Source organism: Malaclemys terrapin, chromosome 14 (assembly GCF_027887155.1).
Source record: "Malaclemys terrapin pileata isolate rMalTer1 chromosome 14, rMalTer1.hap1, whole genome shotgun sequence".
NCBI lineage: Eukaryota > Metazoa > Chordata > Testudines > Emydidae > Malaclemys > Malaclemys terrapin.
In genome coordinates, this window is record NC_071518.1 from 27366174 (window position 1) to 27387726 (window position 21553).

At 40.8% G+C, this 21553-nt stretch overlaps 1 protein-coding gene across 1 annotated transcript in view; it reads left to right on the forward strand.

The window, feature by feature from the left end:
• ADCY7 (adenylate cyclase 7) overlaps positions 1-21553 on the forward strand; it is a 121914-nt gene that overhangs the window by 34415 nt on the left and 65946 nt on the right. The window lies entirely within an intron of this gene.

The following is a 21553-nucleotide window of genomic DNA, read 5'->3' on the forward strand; positions in this document are numbered from 1 at the left end:
GATGTTTTGGAGAGCCCACACTGAAGTGTTACATTGATTTGGAAAGATTTCTTGTTCCTGGAGTGACAGAGAAATCTATCACTGAAGCTTTAACAAAATGCCTGAAATGTGGTTAGCCAACTAATGGGCCACTTCACCTTGAATGGTCAGTTGAAATATGTGTTAACTACTTATGCTAAACAATCTGTTCTATCTTGTATTTCACTGTGACACTCTGTGTAAGTTCCCCAGACCTGAAGAAGAGCTCTGTGTAAGCTCAAACGCTTGTGTCTCTCACCAGCAGAAGTTGGGCCAATAAAAGATATTACCTCACCAACCTTGTCTCTCTAATATCCTGGGACCGACTCGGCTACAACAACACTGCAAGCAGTTAGCCAAATAAACATTCTTAGCACGGCTCTGTGAATCCTTTTGGTTTAACAGAACGCAGAAATAATTTTCCACTAGGGAAAAAGGTTAGTCCCATAAAGTCTAATTTCAGAAGTCCCATTAAAAAAAAAAAAAAATCAGGTTCCTTATAGATACCTGGCTGCTACAGGGGTTAACTCCTATTCTATTCATCCGGATTCTTATATCTTGAATGTCGGTACATCTTGTATACTCTGCTTAGGATGCCACAGTGTCTGTTATACCTTGGCAGATTTTAGCAGTGGAGAATCTACAGCCTTTTCACCAAATCTTCGTTCCATTGATGTTAGTCTGAGTTTTCCTGTTGAATTTAGTGAGATCAAGATTTAGTCTGTTGTGTATACTGCTGACATTCTGTCTGATTTTACATTGAGTCTACAGGACAATGCACTTAGGTAGGCTTTAGATTTCTTCATCCATTACCATGCTCATCTCACTACTGTTTTGTGTTTTCCCTACTCCTCCTGTTCATGTGATAGTCACCCTCTTTTGCAGTGTGTAAGCCATGCTATATGTGCTGGCAGGGAATTTACTTTTACTGAAATCCTCCTGCCTGAAGAGGCAGAACCTAGGAATGTAGAACATGGGGTTTTAGTAAATATAACTTCGCTGCCACCACACGAAGCAGAGTGGCTCTGCTGTGGAGAGCAACCTGAGAAGGTAAATCTGAATAAAACATTTCAAGCAGACCTTGGGTATCATGGGACTTGATATTATGAGTTACTGGAAACACGGGGGAATGCCACAATAGTTAAGTAGAGAGACAAGGGGAGGTTTGAAGTAATATCTTTTATTGGGCCAACTTCTGTGGGTGGGAGAGACACGCTTTCGAGCTTACACAGGTGTAAATTTGAAAGCTTCTCTCCCACCCACAGAAGTTGGTCCAGTAAAAGATTTACCTCATCCGCCTTGTCTCTCTAATATCTTGGAAACCAAACAGCTGCAACAACACTGCATATAACAATAGTTACCATTCAGATGCATATTCAAAGTGTCTGAATAGCTAACCAAAGTCTGAGAGCCAAGCATCTAGTCTATGGGTATAATTAGCATATGAGTTCTTTGGCTGCATAGGTGGAATTGGCTTTTACACACTATCAAGTAGCTTAGCAGTGCAGTATTTTGAGATTTAGAATAAATCCCTATGGGAAAAAGCCAAACGTGGGGAATGGTGAGAGCTAGTCTTTGGTAGAAGGGTCTGTCTAACTTGTTCAGTGTTAAGTGTAAAATTGCAGGGAGGATAATATTTGGCAGCATTGCCTTGACCGATCCTACTAAACTGTAGCTGGAGGAGCCACAGAGACCACAACCCCAAAGGGGAAATGGAAATGTTGGTGTGCTACGTACTGCATGTGTTCCAGCGCTCCACGGAGTTTAGCGTGAGACGCTGCTCTGGAACTGGGAACTGACAACTTCTTGGTGAGGTTCTCTCCACCTTAATCTTGGCCTTGCCTGAGCATGTTGCTGGTTCTCTCCTATTGAAGAAGAAACCGGGGCTCCATCTTCTGTTTCACTAGCTCTCTTTGTAAATATACCTGCCGGTTTTAGGCACGTTCTTTGTTGCCTCTTGTGGGCTTCAGTCATGCTTCCCCAGCTGGCATAGGAGTTTGTAGCTGGCAGTGGGGCAAAGCAAATTGTACATTATATCTGGGTTTTGTAGTGGGTGGCCCAAGCAAATGGATTCAGTGAGAGCTCCAGAGATTCTTGAACTGCCTGGGTGTTTAAATAAATCTCAAAGATGTAAGGTCACCTCATCATCTTGCATACAGTATCTATGCAGGAGAGGCGGCTGTGACGGGTTGGATCACAGAAACCCCCTTGGGAGCTGCCACCTAATGTGCAAAGACTACCTCTGTTCCTGTTTTCCCTGCCAGCTCAGGACTCCAGCACCCTGTCTTGTTGAGCCAGACACTCCTGTCTGGCTCCAACACAGACCCAGGGTCTGAATCGCTTGTCCCAAAGCTGCAAGTTTACCTGAAAACAGCTCACAGTAGTGTGCTTGTCTTTAGCACTCAGATGTCCAACTCCCAATGGGGTCTAAACCCAGATAAATTTGTTTTACCCTGCATAAAGCTTATGCAGGGCAAACTCATAAATTGTTCGCCCTCTATAACACTGATAGAGAGATATGCACAGATGTTTGCTCCCTCAGGTATTAATACATACTCTGAGTAAATTACTAAATAAAAAGTGATTTTATTAAATACAGACAGTAGGATTTAAGTGGTTCAAAGTAGTAACAGATAGATCAAAGTAAGTCACCTAGAAAAATAAAATAAAATGCACAAATTTATGTCTAATCAAACTAAATACAGATAATCTCACCCTCAGAGATGCTTCAGTTAAGTTTTTCTCAGACTGGACACCTTCCAGGCCTGGGCATAATTCTTTCCCCTGGTACAGCTCTTGTTACAGCTCAGGTGATAGCTAGGGGATTCTTCATGATGGCTCCTCTCTCCCCTTTATTCTCTTCCACCCCTTTATATATCTTTTGCATAAGGCGGGAACCCTTTGTCCCTCTGGGTTTCCACCCCCCCTCACTGGAAAAGCACCAGGTTAAAGATGGATTCCAGTTCAGGTGACATGATCACATGTCACTGCAAGACTTCATTACTTACTTGCCAGCACACACATATACAGGAAGACTCACAGGTAAACCCAGCCATCTGCAGACAATGGGAGTCATCAAGATTCCAAACCATCCTTATGGCCCACACTTTACATAATGACAATAGGCCCTCAGAGTTATATTTAATATTTCTAGTTTTAGATACAAGAGTGGTACGTTTATACAAATAGCATGACCACACTCAGTAGATTATAAGCTTTGTAATGATACCTAACAAGAGACCTTTTGCATGAAGCATATCCCAGTTACATTATATTCACTTATCACATTTTTATAAAACCATATAGACTGCACAACGTCACAGCGGCCATATACTGGGTTTACTATACAGTTACAAGAAGAAGGAACGAGGAGAGGCAGAAGGTAGTTTTGTTATGGCCACTGAGCCTAAAATAACAGTGCATTAAAAGAATGGTGCCAAAGAGAGAGTGTATTCAGTTTTTGTGGAATCGGGATGGGCGCAGGGCAATTTTTAACACTCGGTGTCTAGATAAAACAATGTCATTTAAAATGAAGAAAAGCTAGAGTTAGAGAAGAAGAGAGTGGGCGCATGAGTTACATTGTGGTGGATGTGTGAATACCCACCCTTAGCAATTATATGTACTTTTAACGTTTCTTTGGTGCTAATTCTAGCATTTCTCACTTTAACTGGCACTTATGTACATCTCTGTGTTAAACTAACACTAGTGATGTGCTGCCATGTAAGAATTGTGATATGACCAGTGAATAAGTCATATACAAAGCCAATCTTTGGCTACAGTGAGATACCACGGTTTGTTCTTTCTTTAAGTATAGGAAATGTAGTGTCTCAGATACCCCTCCTGGTAACTGTTGGTAAATACTTTTGAATACTTACTTACATGCTATATTTATGCTACCTTCCGAGTAACTAAGTTTGGGAATCTAATCCTTCAGCAAGAATATTTTTGTTGCCAGAAAGACTAAGTGTTGTCAATACCAAGTTCTTCCAGTTCCCAAATTAATATTAGTATGTAAAATTAGGAAGTATTTTGAAATAACACTAAATTTAATGTTTTACTGTCAATCTTCACAGCTATTAAGTTTGACTGAGAAAGTGGGAAGTGCACAGAGCTTTGCGTCATGTGGCCACTGGGTTTGTTTGCACCTACTGGGGGGAAAGTAGCCTTCCAAAAACACGTTATGTAAAATTTTAAAATAGATCATGCTGGTTTGGCTGTTATGTTATGCTGTGAAATTATGTCGAACTGCAAAACTTCTGCTCCTTAGCAGAATGGCTCACTCAGGAAAGCGTGCTCTTGGGCCACTTGATTTTTTTTTTTTCTTCACCTAAGAAAAGAGACATACTTACTTAAGCGGAGGTTATAGTTTTAGTTTCACTTTTTAGTTTTGACTGTAGAGTACAGATGTTGTGGTGTAACATATATTACATGGTTGTGCTTTGATAAAGGAGCTTGAGGGGGGAAAAAATTAAAATGTCCCTCTAAATAAATGCTACTCCTTTACAAAGCATATTAAAACCACACTTCAAAGACATTTACTTCATTTTTTGGTGTTTGTAACCGTTTACCTCAGAGGTGATTGCGTTCCATGGTGATTGAGGGATTCTTTTCGTATATTAGAGTATCTTTTTCTTTCTTGTTTTAGGACCGTATAAATAGCGATCAGGCTTTTTTCTATCTGGAATTGGAAGGTATATAATATCTTGATGATACAAAATATGTATCTGAGGGCCTCCTTATGCTAGGAAGCTTTTTGGTCCCTGCTCCAAAAAGCTTACAATCTGATTTGAGATAAGATGCAACAAGTGAGTGTGTCTGGCAGTAGGAGTGAACAAGCAATGGAGGGCACAGATAACAATGATGTGCTTACGGGACTTCATAGGGTATTCACCACTCAATGTGATGGCTTCAGATAATTCAAAACTACTTTTAAAGGCGAAAAGTTATCCCCATCAGTCTCCTTTCTCAGCAAAGTGGCACTTCCTTGCAGACACAATAAAATCATGTTATATTGATTTACCATGATGTCTCTTTTGGGGATGTCTTCACCGCAGCAGGGAGCAAGTCTCCCAGCCCAAGTAGACAGACTAGCACCAGCAGGGCTGGAGCTAGCATGTTAAAAATAGCAATGTAGCGGTTCCAGTTTGGGCTGGAACTTGAGGGCTCAAGCTACGGGGTCGGATGGACTTGACAGCCTGATCTTCCACCCGAGCCTGAATGTCCACATTGTTATTTTTAGCGCACTAACTTGACTCCTGCTAGTGCGAATCTGTCTACATGCGCAGGGAGACTTGCTCTCTGCATCAGTGCAGGACATACCCTTTATGATTTATGGGAGTTGTTGATTCATCTTGCAGCTGACTCATGTTTTGTGCTGCATAAACACATTATTGCCAACACCAACCATTCAAAAATCAAATTGTGGGGTCAGGCCTCCACAAATTATGAGATTGACTAAAAAAAATCAGTCAATTTTATTAAAAAATAAATACATGTTGGATTCTTTTTATTTACCTACTGGTTTTTGAAACTTTAGGGTGTGCATCGTCATGATTTTCTTTGCAACCATGAAATTCACCTTACTTTTCATTTGAAAAAAGATTTTCATGCATTCACACGAGTCTGGGAGCTGAGGCTTTATGAAAAACACCAAATATCCTGATACTTGTGATTAAAAAGTGAGAATTGGCAACAGTTTTTAAGTACAAGAGACCAGGGTCTGGACAACCCAGAAATTGGCTCTGTTGGATAAAGAATAGCTAATGTAGACATTGCAGCAGCTGTGGGACTGTCCCCTTTCTGTTGTCTACCGTATTGACCCTTGGCTATGGCTGATTTCCATTCGTGAAACTCCCAGCATAACTTGTCTCACCAGGTTCCTCTAGCTCAGCCACTGGTGAAAGAGGATGCTTTGCTGTACTACAGATACTGTGATAGTGTAGCCTAAAGAGAAATTTAAATGGAAAGAAAATTTTTTGCCTTTGGCAGTAGACTTGGCGTATTGTTCAGCTTTGTTCCTTTTTGTTTTGCTACTTTAAATTAATTTATTGTGCCTGAAAAATGACTTGTAAAAATGCTTGGTTCTGCGTTAGCAGTTGGTGCAGCTGCAGAGATAAGATCCGGTGCTGGTTTACACCCTGGAGCAGTGGCCAGATTAGGCCACTTTACTCCTGAATGAGAGGGTCCATGTGGGCAGGGAAGTGGTGCACTGACTTCACATCTTTAGTTGATTCACCTTAACTTCCCTGAGTATCCCCATGAAAACATGCCCTTTGTATTACAGCTTCAGTGGTCAAAATGCCTGCTTTTCAATGTCCATATCACCTCCCCTTCCTCTGAGTCCCTTTCCTTTCAATGTGCCTTCTCCCTTCATTTTTCTTTCAAATTATCTTCTCCCCTCCTAACTAAAGACACCTTTTAAAAAAGAATCTTGGCACTAACATGACGTTTGTTTCCATCACATTGTTCGCTGGGCTTGTGTGTTCTACCCCTGCTCTCTGTCTGTCTTGTCTGTTTTCGCTCGTAAGCTAGTCAGGGCAGGGACTATCAACTACTCTGTGTTTTTATCGTGTCTAGCACAATGGGGCCCCATTTTTGGTTGGTCCTTAGGCCAATACTACAGTATTACTCCTCTAATAAACTTGGTTGTTAATAATAATAAAAGTCCACCCTGTGGAAATTTGGAGACAGATCTTGAGAAGTGCCAAGCAACTGCCCTCTGAAGTCATTGAGTTGTGGGTGCTCAGTTGTGGAATATATTGCTATTTATTTATTTTGATAGTCTGGAGGTATTGTAGATAGTGAGAGGAGGTTTTGCATTTGAGCACTTCCCTGATCTCTTGCTCTTTTCAGCCAGACCAACAACAAACACCAAATGATTTCTAATTTGCCTCAGGATAAGATTTATCTTCTCAATCCCTCATATGTACTCCTATTCCTCTCCCACATCACAACCGCACTTCACTAAGTAAATGAGTATTCAGTCCCACCTGAAGCTGCAATGGTTCTCCAAAAATAGCTGAAATGTAATGAGAGATTGGTGTGTGGGATGTGCTGCACTCTTGCTCATGGAGACTTTTAACTTCTCAGCCATGCTCTCATCCTCTGGCCACAGGAGGAAGAGTCAGGTTACTTCCAGTTTGTCCAGGTCTCTTATGGTAGAACAGTGTTCCCCAAACTTTTTATCTCATGCCTCCCCGACTCCTGCCCGCGCCCCCTCCCCGCCCCCAGAAGGCAGGGCCAGGAGTAGGGTTGCCAACCCTCCAGGATTGTCTGGGAGTCTCCAGGAATTAGAGTAATCTTTCATTAAAGATTATGTAATGTGATGAAACCTCCAGGAATACATCCAAGCCAAATTGGCAACCCTAGCCAGGAGCAGGGGCCACGGCTCCAGGAGGGGGAGAAGCGGACAGGAGTAAGGGGGCTGAGGCTGGGGCCGTAGCTGGGGGCGGGAGTGGGGCTGGGGCCCAGGTGTGGACCTGGCAGCCAGGAGCAGAGCTGGGTGCCGTTCCCTCCCTGCCCTCCCCAAACCTTCCTCTGTGACCCCCTAGGGGGGTGCGCCCCACAGATTGGGGACCTCTGTGGTAGAAGGTTGTGCTTCCTGTTTTCATTGCTGAGAGAGGGAATCCTAAAGCCTGCTTAGAAATCAGAATGGGGTTGGGATTTACTGGAGCAGTATCACACGAGAGAGAGAGATTTATTCCAGATGCATTTGGGGGTATTGTATTATGTTAGTCTTAATAATTTTCTGGTTTGCTTTATCCCTAAGGCTATGTGTACACAGCTATGCTGCTAAAGCCTTGCCACTGTAAGGCATGCAGTGTAGCTGCTCTTTATCGGCAGGAGAGAGTTCTCCCACTGACGAAATAAAACCACCCCCGACGAGGGTGTGGTCTCCCGCCGACAAGGCACTGTCCACATCAGTGCTTTTCATTAGTAAAACTTTTGTCGGTCAGGGGGGTGTTTTTTTCACACCCTTGAGTGCCAAAAGTGTTACTGACGAAAGTGCAATGTAGACATAGCCTAAGGCTTGGTCTATGCCAGCAACTTATGTCAGTATAACTACATCACCCTGAGCAATGCAGTTAGTTGGACCTAACTCCTGGTGTAGACAGTGCTACGTTGACAGGAGGGCTTCTCCCCCAACCTAGCTACCGCCTCTCGGGGAGGTGGAGGGCTGTGCGGATGGCAGAAGCCCTTCTGTCAGTATAGGTAGCATCTTCTCTGAAGCGTTAGTGTCAGGGCTGCACCAATGCAGCTGTGCTGCTGCAGCCTTTTAAATACAGACAAACCCTAAGTGTGCAATTTGCAAAACCACCATTTTTTTGTCTTGTTGAATATTCCTGTCCCAAAGTAATTTTTACTAATTTAACGTTTCTAATTTAGGAGGAAATGTTGGCAGTTTTCTCCTAACGAATCCAGTTTTTCCTAGAGAAAATGAAACACTTCTCTGTCAACCTCCTGGAAAAAGTCAGGGATTATCAGTTGGTTTTTTTTTTTTTTTTTTTTTTTTAAACCAAGAATTTTCTAATTGAATCTTGGTGCCACAGCACATGTTTCTCTCCCCTCCCCCACACCCTGTGGAAGTAAGAGACTTTTTTCATATCATTCCACTTCAGTGAGTTCTGTATTTCAGAGTTTAATGAAGGGAGTAATTATGTCTTTTATTATATTGGTTGGTCACCAATATAAGACTGATTTACTATAATTGACCAAAGTGGCATTAAAACCAGCAAGCAAACATGTGAAGAGAGTCTCTTTGACAGCACTAACTATTGACTTATATAGGCAATGATTGAGGGCACAGTGTTCAGCCGTGGAAGACTTGCGTCTTTGGGCCCAAGCGTTCTGGAATATTGGACCAATGGGAGAGTAAGCAGGAAGGGGCAACAGTATATTTCAACTTTGTGAGTTGATCGCAGTTTCTGACAGCATCTGATCTTCATTACTTGAAAAGAATGGAACCCAACATCCTCTGTTGTATGAACTGATGCAACAACTCATTTGCCTTCTCTGCCATATCCTTATCTTCCTTAGTTGCTCTCTTTACTCCCAGCTAATCAAACACATCCAGCAATTCTCTCTCAGGCATTCTGCTTTGGATAAATTAAATTATGACTAGATTTGGAAAAATCTATACAATGAAAAGTTGGCTAACTATTCAGGACACTGTGTTTGAAGAAAATTTTAAATAGGTCACTGAAAGCTTAAAAGAATAAATGGGATATTGATTTGTACAGTGGTAAGATCAGTTTCAAACTAGCTGTGGACAGAAAAATCTATCCATAAGGCGTGATGGGAAGTCTGATAATCATGAAATAATCTCACCCATGGGCTTTGAAAGACAAAAAGCATAGCTGAATTTCCCCTTTGGTGTGAAGTTTCATGGCACCCTAGAGTTTGCTTCTTATCAAAATCAGTATTATGAAAGGGGTATTTTTCTGCTGGGATAAAAACTGAAATTAATTATAAGGCTGAACAGACTTATCATTTGAATTGTGAAGTTTATGCCCAACAGTTTGCTTTGGATTACATGGGTTATTACAGTAATCCATTCCAGTTCGGTTTATGAACTAGTTGTAGATTACAGGTTTTCTTGGCAGTTTCCTGACCCACCCTCTAACTACTATTCTATCCTGCTTGTACTTTAGAAATTTTGCCATGACTGTTTGGCTCACCTCCTACCCCAAGCACATCACCAGCTTTGTCTGTAATGCAGCCATGCCATGGTTCCCCTCTATATTACTTAAGAAGCTTTCCAACATGGTAGTAATAAGGGAATTGCCACTGAGGCCCTTGGCGGCAGATTCCTGTTGAAATTGAATTCTGCCTTCCTTAACTAAAATGTCCCTAAAGGGAGCTGCAAATCCCCCAATTTTTCTTCTCTCATTGGAAAATATTGGCCACATAAAGGCTCTGTTTTTGCCCCCTTACCGCCCCCACTGCTCACCCTAAGAAGACTATCAAGTTTAGGTCCAGTACAGACGCATAGTCCCTTCTCCCCTTCCCCTGTGTGGGTGTGGGGAGGGGAACACTAGAACACACAAACTTGGATTTGTGATGTCCTGGAAAATCCTTGTGGGGCATTGGATGTAACATTTCCCAAGATCACTGTGTAAAAATTGAGTCAGACCAGTGGGCCTTATTAGCTTGGTCTACACTAGCAACTTAAGTTGGTATAACTACATTGCTCAGAGGTGAAAAGCCCATATTGTGGTTGCTTTTTAGAAATCACTTTCCTTTAGCCTGTCTGAAAATAATTTATATCGACTTCCACCGAGGAACCTCCATATTATATTTTTGTCCCTTATTCATAATTATCAGTTTATTTAAAGCCCATGATGGTAAATACAAAAAATAGGAAGTGGTTTTTAAGTAAAGATTGTATGCAATAGAGAAACGGACCATTTTTGGGTTAATGACCATAATATATATTTATATAGCTGCTGTCATCTGGAATGATCACAACATTTTGTATAAACTGCTGTGTGTATATATATATATATATATACAAAAAAATCATTTCACTCCTCATTGAACCTCTGGTATGTAAAGCAGTAGATGTTAATAGCACCTAACAGGGTAAGGAAGTGAATAAAAACCAATATCTTTTATCTATTTGAGTACTACAAACTCATGAATGCTTTAGATTTGCCGTGTAAATGCTTACAAAAACTTCATAGGACAGAGTACAGTATTTTTTTTTCTTAGCTATTTTTAATTTTATTTCTACAGCTTGTAGTCATCTGTTTCTGCTAGTTGCTAAAGGAGCAATTTTCAATTAACACTATATATAATTTGAATACTTCCAGTTTTAAGAGGTATATGGTGAAAAGGGTCTTGAGCTAAACAATTTGTTAGAATTACAGCTGTGAATATCTACAAAACCAAGTTATATTAAGTTTGAATGTTTACTTGTAAAGCATTTAGTAGTCTCACAGTCATGGTTCTTAAAATTTAAACACATTTCCTAAGAATCTGGAAAGTGTCACATGATGTTTCATCCTGTCCTTTAGCTCACAGGCAATGGTGGTCTCAACTACACGTGTTTTTGTCTACACTTCTGCCTACTTGTGAAATATTAAGTTTAATTATAAGACACACAAATATTTTTTTAGTACTTGGACTTTTGTAAGGTATTTATTTTAAAAGGTGGTATGAGGAGATGAATATGCTCTTAATGTGTAGGAAAATGGAAGGTAAATAGAAATAAATACTGAGTTCCCTAGGATTGCCTTCTCTAATGAGTAATTAGGTTTGTTTCATATGTGATCGTGAAGTGTCATGTAGCTAACCATTCTGAAGCAGTGTATGAAGCAGGTTAACTTTTTTTTAACAAAGCTTCTTGTCTGCACTCCTGATAGCAGGTAAGCCACTAAATACAAAATAGGTATTCCTCACTATGCAATTTTGGATAGGATTACTAAGGGTTGAGGTAACTGCAGGACGGGGTGCAAATGCTAACTCTAAAAGAAGGAGCACATCCTGATGTGAAGTCTTTTTAACACAATTGTCGCATTCTGTGGTGAGCTGCTACTAAAACAAATTCTGTATTGCAAAAATAAATTTTCATAAACTGATTCAGTTGTGGGTTTTAATAGCTTGTAGATGGTTACTTTTTCCTGAGGTTCACAGTTCATGTACACCTCTACCTCGATATAACGCTGTCCTTGGGAGCCAAAAAATCTTACCGCGTTATAGGTGAAACCGCGTTATATCAAACTTGCTTTGATCCGCTGGAGTGCGCAGCCCTCCCCCCCCCCCCGAGCACTGCTTTACCGCGTTATATCAGAATTTGTGTTATCGGGTCGCGTTATATCGGGGTAGAGGTGTATTGCTGTTCCTTTTCAAGTAGTTTTATTACTGCCTGTATGGGTTCCTGAATTTCTTTTGCTTTAACATCTGCTTGTGAGTAATTATAGTAGATGATAACCTTTATTAAGGAAATAAATAGAAATTACTAAAGACTTTTCAGAAACATTGTAGTCATTACATTTGGACAAAACAAAAGAAAGGAGGAATGGAAATTTAAAACCATACTGTCTCCCTTTTGAAACTATGGCAGCTAAAAATGGACAAACTGGTTCTGCTTTCTTTTGTCTTGTAGCTATTCAAAAAGATAGGGCAGTGAATCCTGCTTTACTTTGGTTCTTGTTATCTGGATTTGTTTTCATCTTTCAAAGATGAGATTTCACAGATTAGCTTTTAGAACACAAATAGAATGGCTTTGGGTGAGTGAGAACAAATTCTCAGCAGGTAAAGGCCCAGGCCAAGATGAAACAATGTGTGCACAGAAGTACATGTGTGATTACCCAGGCAGTTACTGTGAGTATGCACACAAACCGTTCAATGACTTCAAAACAAAGAACAAAACGGAAGCTTTTTCAGTCTGCCACTCTGAAGGGAGTTAGTTTGGCCAGTACCTGTCCTGTGTGTATAGCTCAGGTAGGGAGCTCTTAACCCTCCCCTTGTCTGTGGAGAGAACTGCCTCATGGAGGGAGAGAAGAAATACTCCCTCATGCCCAGCTCCTCTGAGAAGGGGTGGATGGGATTCTTGACCCACCTGCACACTGTGCTTCATCGCCAAGAGAGGAGAGGTAATATGATGGTGCCCCTGACCACCAGGTCTCTTCACTATCGTTTATTATGGAGTTGGAGGTAGCACTTGGAAAATGCCACGTGCTCTACAGACACAAGGAAGGAAGTCAGGGTCCCTGTCCCTAAGAGCATTCTGCTCTTGCCTCTTCTTACTCTGATTTTCCACCCCACCAAACCGCGTTGTCTGTCTTGCATGTTTTGTTTTGGGAGTTGTTTGTGAGGATCCTTATTGCTGCCACAATCCAAGGGTAGGCTCTTCTGGGGTAGGGAGCCGCCCATCTCCTGATGTGACAGCACCTTAACTACTCCTTCCATTCCTGCTATCCCTTTTCTGGACACTATGTGAAGGCAGAGATTCTGGAGTTTTCCCTTAGCTCAGTGCCCTGTGGAGTATGTATGTATATAGTGCTTAAAGTGACAGTGCAGGGAGACTGGGAAGAAGGTTTTCAATGGGCCTTCTGCTGCTGGATTTGTGTGTGTGTGTGTGTGTGGGGGGGGGGGGTTGGTGGGCCTCCCACTCACTCCCAAACGAGAAGTGGGTAGCTTGCCTGCCCCAAGAAGATAATGGGAGGATGGTGAGAGTAGACCACCAGCCACTGCTCCTAACCTCAGATATGTCTGATAAGGTGGGGAGCCCAAGCCCTTTTGAGGTCAGGCAGGCATCTAGGGAGTAGAAAAGGACAAAGGGGAAATTGGTGGATGGACATGGATTGAGCCTATTCAGTTATTGTTTTAGAATATTGGCTTGCACAAAATGTGAACTCATCTTTGTTAGTCTCAAAACAATAGCTTGAGAGGCTCCTTGAAAAACCTCAAATCCCAGGGAGTTCACCCTTGATGTTGTGTGAGGGAAGAAATAATTCGGGGGTCAGAGGAAACTAGAGAGAGCTCAGGATGGCTGTATGCCAGTCAGGAATAATCCAACCTCCATACTGAGTGAGATACAAAGATTACAGCAGGGGTCGGCAACCTTTCAGAAGTGGTGTGCCGAGTCTTCGTTTATTCACTCTGATTTAAGGTTTCGCGTGCCAGTAATACATTTTAACGTTTTTAGAAGGTCTCTTTCTATAAGTCTATAATATATAACTAAACTATTGTTGTATGTAAAGTAAATAAGGTTTTTAAAATGTTTAAGAAGCTTCATTGAAAATTAAATTAAAATGCAGAGCCCCCCTGGACTGGTGGCCAGGACCCAGGCAGTGTGAGTGCCACTGAAAATCAGCTCACATGCCGCCTTTGGCACACGTGCCATAGGTTGCCTACCCCTGGATTACAGATTACAAAGACTGATGTTTTAAAATATGAAAAGAGTTTCCTTTTAAGAACTTAGGTGAGCATCCTACAAATGGAATCCTAATTTCTTTGATTTCAGTAAGGCCAGGGTTTCATCCACTTTGTATAGTCTGCTTCATTTATGCCGACCATATTATATACACGCAAAACAGGGCAGTTCACTGTTGGAGGTGGCTGAAACCCACCCTAAATGTTTTCTTGCTAGAATGAATAAGGGGGCAGAGAGGGTCAAGAACCACATGAGTCCTTTCGAGGTTAGTCACCGCTAGCTGGGAAGAATGTTTGGTGTGCGAAATTTGGTGCACAAATTGATGATCAGCTCAGTACACATCTGAATCTATCTGAAACACTGTACTGATCCACTTAATGAAATATTAGATTGTCTTGGAAAATAAGGCTTCAGGAGGGAAAAAGCACTTTGTTCAGTAGCTCAGCAGTATTATGAGAGGTGGCTGCTACGTGCAGTACAATATCGTTCAGTAATAAATTGTTAGCTGTTAATTGGTTATATACTGAGCATTTTGTTCACCTCTGATTTTCGCCAGGCTGAAGAGAGACAAGGAGTAAGAGTTCTTGCTGCTTTGGAAGCACCTCAGTCAAGCTCCTGAATCATATTATCACACCATAAATTGACTCTCCTCTTGTCTCAGCCAAACTTTCTGCTTTTGCATTGATAAACGAATTGATCTGCGTGGTATGTGTCCCATGTCAATTTTCCCTGTGAAGTGGCTCACATTTTCATATATTTCTTGCAGCTCATTTAAGATGAGTAAAGAGGCCTGTCTTCATTTCAGAAAATGACTTGCTGAGTATTGTCCTCAATTTCACATTTCTGTTGCTCTGTCCATAACTTTTTCTATTCATGCTCTACGAGGCATTCTGCAGTGTAGGCAGTCCATTCTGTGATTGGTGAGTCCAGGCCCAGTCTTAGAAAAATTGTGTGGTGACATGAAGCACTATAGATGGTTTTAATAAATCTGAGAACAAGTGGGATTCAATCTGTACCCAGCAGCCTGATTATAGTTTTACCTTTCCATTTGTTGCAACACACCCCTCTGTCTTTGTAACATGGAAACACTACAGAGTTTGTGTTGGTTATTCTGACTGTATGGGCAGTCTACGCTAGAAGTGTTACAGTGGCGCAGCTATTGTGTGTCTGGTGAAGACCCTCTATGCTGATGGGAGAGCAGCATAATTACTCCACCTCCACAAGAGGTGGAAGTGATGTTGGCGGGAAAGCGTCTCCCACTGACATAGCGCTGGTGTCAACAGTGCTTAGGTCACTGCAACTTGCCTTGCTTGGGGGGCGGGAGAAGAAGAGAAGGGGTGGCTTTTCACACCCTGAGCGACATAATTTACATTGACGTAAGTGGTAGTGTAGACCTGCCCTGTGAGTGAAAATGTATGCCGGTCAGGAATAATCAAACCTTCATACTGAGTGAGATTTACAGATTATAAAGACTGATGTTTTAAAATATGAAAAGAGAGGAAGAGAGTTTCCTTTTAAGAATTTAGGTGAGCATCCTACAAATGGAACCTTAAAAAAATCAGGGGAACTACACACACAAGGTTCCTCCTGTATATGTTTACTGTGGCTCTATTCAGTGTACTTGTTGCTGTGTCAATCCCAGGATATTAGAGAGACAAGGTGGGTGATATCTTTTATTGGACAAACTTCTGTTGGTGAGAGAGAGAAGCTTTTGAGCCGCACAGAGCCCTTAAACTATGTGCTGCCTACTTATGCTAAACAATCTGTGCTATTTTGCATGTTAACTGTGATGCCCAGAGTACCTTTCCCAGACTTGAGGAAGAGCTCTGTGTGACTCGAAAACTTGTCTCTCGCACCATCAGAAGTTGGTCCAATAAAAGATATAACCTCATCTACATTGTCTCTCTAGTATGGCGCTAGTTGAAGCCAACTGTTTTCCATTAAAGATTTAGTCTGATGCTACTCGTATTCGTTCCCATTGTAGACTCTGGGCCCAATCCTTCCCCCACTAACTTAAATGGGAGCAGGTTCTATGGATGTAGAAGCTTTACTCTTCTTTTCTGGACTGGAAAGCATCTTGTCTTTTTGTAAAGGGAGTCTTTCTTTTCCTTTCACTATCTGGGCAACCGTTATGTGCTATAATCTCAGTGGTCTAGTTTCTTTACTTGGCCAAATAGTCAGTACACTAACTGGTGTGTACAGTTGACTACAGAGCACATACAGGTCTTGGCCAAGTTGCTGTCACTGGTACTGTAAAGACTCTCTTGCACTCTCCTAACCCTCCCTACTCTGCTTTTTATAGATATGTATTAACCTAGAGGTTAGTAACAAATTTATTCCTGCTCCTGTCTAACCCATTTAAATACAGCTTTTCTATCCGCTGCTGCTCTTGTAATGGAGTTATGGGACACCCACTGCAACATGGCTTCTCCTCGATGGTCTGGTGGTCAGGATTTGGCACTTCAACTGCAGTGGAGCTTGGGTTTGATTACCAGTCAAACAGCCAGGGGTGCTGTTGAGAGATTGGTTATATGTGAATATTTTACTGTGACACAGGTCCTAGGTTCAAGTCCTGCAGGAACCACGGCTGGAAAAATGAAAGTTTGTAACACGAGCTCTCAAATTGATGCTGTGGCAAAAGGGCTAATACACAAACATTTGGATGTATAAACCAGGGTGTAGTGCCATTGGTGAGACCAATAAAGGAATACTGCGTGTTCTTAAAAAGGGGATTGAAAAATTGGAGAGGATAAAGAAAAGAGCCACAAAATGATTCAAGAACTGGAGAAAATGCCTTACAGTGAGGGGTTTAAAGAGTTCAAGCAGTTTAGTTGACTCGATAACAGTGTGTATAAGTACTTTCACAGGGAGAAAATTCCCGGTACTAAATGGCTCTTTAATCTAGTGGAGAAAGACAGAACAAGAATGACTATGCATCCGAAGAAGTGGGCTGTAGTCCACAAAAGCTTATGCTCTAATAAATCTGTTAGTCTCTAAGGTGCCACAAGTACTCCTGTTCTTTTTTGCGGATACAGACTAACACGGCTGCTACTCTGAAACATAGCTGGAAGCTGAAGCCAGGGAAATTCATAAGGCAGATTTTTACCAGTGAAGGGTGATGAACCATTGGAACAAACTACTCAGGGAAGTGTTGGATAGTTGACCTGGGTGCCTTCAAATAAAGACTGGATGCCTTTCTAGAAGTTATACTTTAGCCAAACACTAGTTATTGGGCTCAATAGAGTGGTAACGGGGTGAAATTTAAAGCCCTGTGATATACAGGAGGTCAGACTAGATGATCTGATGGTCCCTTCTGGCCTTTAAAGTCTATGAATCTATAAGTATAATTTACTAGATAATTGTGTGTGTGTGTGCGCGTATGTGACAGGAGGATGCGCAAAGGTGGCAATTAGGCCTTTGATCAGCAAAGCACTTAAGCATGTGCTTAACTTCAAGCTTATGCTGAAGTCCCATTGAGTGGGAAAAGCTGTTGTCCATGTTATTTCCTGGCTCAGTAAGTTCGAGAAAAGAATCATAAACTGAAAATATAGGAAGACTGATGAATTGCACAGCAAAGAAACATAACCAGAACTTTGAAAATGTAGAGCATCCAGGTGGATTTTTTTATGGGCTTTAAGAGGGATTATTGTAAGTAGCCATGACATGATATGTAGGTAATTTCCTAGTGTCAGGGCTGAAATTGGGATGAATAATGCTAGATCAACAACTCATGACTTTTATTTTTGTTGAGTAGAATCTTAGTGTTCACTGTAATTATCTGCACAAATTCCACATCTGTGAATGGGAGAAACCTCCCTCATAATTTAGTGTGAAATACAAACCACTCTGACTAGAGTGGTACCTATAAAGGATTATGTATGGGTCATTACAGCAGTGTTTGTGTTGTATTTCCTCAGACACTGCAGTAATTACTGTAATTATTGTACGGTAAAACTGCTTATTTTGATAGTACTTTACAGCCCCAATTCCACAATTTGGCTGTTCAGTAAAACTCATTTATCGCATGTACTTGTACTGAGTGTGTATTAATAATATTGTTCATTCCACGCCAACTGTAGTGTCCTGAATTATCAGACTTATACTGGAAATTTTAACAGATCTCTGTTTGTAGAAAAGTTGACATTAGCTGCTTAACATTAGAAGAGAGAAAAAAATGTAAAAGTGATAGAACTTTTTCACAGTGTGTACAATCTCTGTCACATTCACTGTTCAGAGCGCATTTTATCAAAGCATGAAACCTAGCAGATTTTTTTTTTAAAAAGGGGGGGTGGGGTGGGGTTTAGATGCACATGAATTTAAATAGTATCTGCAGTATGCTAGCAGGCATTAAAAACAACCAGGGCTATCTGTACTCAAGCTTCAGATCATAAACTGATCACTAGCAGTTCAGAACACATTGTGTGGGAAATTTCTGTCAGCTCCATTATAGGAATTGTCACTTTCCACTGAGAAATACAGTATAACCAGGGGTCGGCAACGTTTGGCACGCGGCTCGGCAGGGTAAGCACCCTAGCAGGTAGGGCCAGTTTATTTACCTGCTGACATGGCAGATTCGGCTGATCGCGGCCCCCACTTGCCGCGGTTCGCCGTCCCGGGCCAATGATGGCGGCGGGAAGCCGCGGCCAGCACATCTCTCGGCCCGCGCCGCTTCCCGCCGCCCCCATTGGCCCGGGACGGCAAACTGTGGCGAGTGGGGGCAGCGATCGGCCAAACCTGCCACGTCAGCAGGTAAATAAACTGGCCCGGCCCACTAGGGTGCTTACCCTGGCGAGCTGCGTGCCGAATGTTGCCGACCCCTGGTATAAGCTATTGTTGGAGAAGGCATATTGGAGTAAATGTATATTGCATCTCTTCTAACAATTGTGTGAATCACAAATGTACTTGTATCTACTCTCTTGTGTTGAGAAAAATCTGTTACCATATTTCAAATATTTGGCCTGATAAATTGTCATTCTTTGACAATACCAAAGGAGGGAAGGGGCAAGGCACAAGACTCAGTGCTGAATTACCCATATCGTTTTAGTCTCAAAAGTAGTTGTGCTATCATTTATTTGGTAGCTCAACAAAAAGTAGACATGCATTTACAGATTTATATTACTACTATGAGAAATTGAAATGTGGCATCATGGGCATATATAAAATATCTCTTCCCTGCCCCCCTTCAGTTTGATTTTGAAAGATGCCTTCTAAACTACATCCACAGAACTTGCAAAGGACCAACGTGTATATGCAAATGGATATCTGTGAGGTTACTAATTTCACAGGTAAAGTGTAGGAGGCTTTTTAAAACTTGTCCCTTATGGTAAACCAGGTTTTGACAATTACAGTTAATAAATGTAATTTGTTTTTTCCTAAAAATGACTTCCTTTCGTTTGCAAAGTGTGTGTATAAACGTTGTTGTTGTTTTATGGCGTTTGATAGGAATCATTTATTTTATTATTCAGCAACAATTCACAATCCAATATATTCTGTTCTTCTACCTTGTCCTCTTGTTTTGTAAGTAATGCAGTTTTACAGAACTTTGTGGGCAAGCGCTCAACGTGTTTGTCAATGGGAGTTTCATACTTGCTACAATTGCAGGATTGGGCCTTCTGCTTTCACCCGAGGCTAATGTCTGGAAAATTCACTTGTTAATTTTCCAATGGGTAATGTTCTAGAATTTGCTTATATTGGTGTCGTCTAAATCATTTGGTATGGTTTAAAAAAAAAAAAAAAAAAAGCCCCAGCACCATCTCCAGTTGCCATGTGTCCACTGTGTCTGCATGTGGTTAAACAGTTTGTCACTTGAGAGTAACTGATTTAAATTGGCTTTTCGGCAAGTTTTCTTGTATCAGGCTATACCTTTTGGGAGAAAAGCCAAGATTAGAACTCCATGGTGATGGTAATCTAACAGTAAGGAAGCTGTAATTATTTTATTAAGTCCTAATAAAACATTTTTTGAAATCCTGTTTTTCACACTTCACTGGCTCTTTTAAAAAAAGTCTCCCCTGTCATTGAATGAACTATATTCAAGCTGCTATTTGAAAATCATCAGTCATTACTAGTTAACAGTGTAACTTATCCCTTAATGTTCATTGTTACCTTAACATGGCTGTTGCTATAGAAATAGTATAAATTAGATTTGAAAGAACTAGGAGCTATAGTTTTTTGGTTTCTGTTTTTAAACAAATCAGTGCTTTAAATATTAATGTAGTAGGTTTTGGTTTTGACAGTCTGTACTTTATTTTCCTATTTTATTTTTTGTTTCATATTTTTAAGGAGGTAAATTTAATTTAAAGAAAATTTAAATTAGGGTTTTTTTTTATTATGTTGCAAAATCAATGGAATGCCAACAAGATATTGTGAATAAAAATGAAATTGTCTGTATGTGTTGGGCCATATTGTACTGTCAGTTTTAGGCAGAAATTTCAATTGATTCAGGGGAGTTCTTCTTAAAAACTGATAATCTAGTATGGTCTGTTGCTTTTAACAAGAAGAAACAAAGCTTCTTCAGTCTGAGCAAACTATTACATATTTAAGGTTCCAGGGAATTTTGCCTGAGTAGGAATGCAGGATTGGATCCTTTAATTAGCAAGAACTGAAATCAGTTCTTAGCACTGATTAGGAATATTTTAAAGTACTGATTTCAAATAACCACCACAGTTGCTTCCTCCATGAGCTGTTAAATCTATTTCACTGGGACTGCTAGAGGAGTAAGATATCACTTATTGTAAAGGTGGCAAAATCCAGCCCAAAGAGATTGTGTGTTTTACTTATTTGTGCTCTTTCTGCTATTTAAGTGACGGTACCGTGATTTATGCCCACATCTTTAAGTACATGTTATGCAGACTTGTAAAATAGGGCAACTCTCTGCAAAGAAATCATGAAAGTGTTTTTGGAAAATTAGTAATCTGATCCTTGGAAGGACCTGTTTTGTTAGTTTTGGGTGGGGAATAATAATTTGGGGTACAGAGGAGTATTCAGACATTGTTTTGGCTTTAAACAGCCAGTTTTTAAACATGAATATATGATGTTTCTCATTTTTAGTATGACCAATACATGAATCTGTTATATAGTTAAAATCCTTCTGTAACTGAATATCAAAGTCAAATCCGTTAGCCTATCAAAATATTAAATATGCATGAGTAGTATTCCACTGCACTGCTCAATTTATTCTGCCTGTTTCAATCTCAGAAGGATTCTGCATGTCTATATGTACAGTCAGTTTCAAGATTAGGCTGGAATTAAGCTTTTATTAGAGGTGGGGGAGGGTGGTAGCAAACTTTTACATAGCGTTGGTCACCCCTCTTGCCATTTTTGATTGCTTGGACCATCTCCCCCTACCATTCGCAACTGCATAATGTGCCTGTGGCAACTGCAGCAATTGCTCATGTGGGAATGTAACATTAGAAAAGTATTTAATATATTTTTTAGCTCTTTTAAGTATTTCAATGGCTAGAAAAAGGTGAGCCAGCATAATATGTCCAGCTTTAGCAAGTGCTCCATGGATCACCGTTTGAGAACCACTGCTTTAGAGTTTATATGTTATGTTAAACAGAAAGTACTGTTAGGCCTAATTCTCAGGGCCAAGGAATATTTCTTTGTCCCCTTGTTAAAGGTTATTTACAGTGAGGTTAAAGAATATACTTTTCTCAG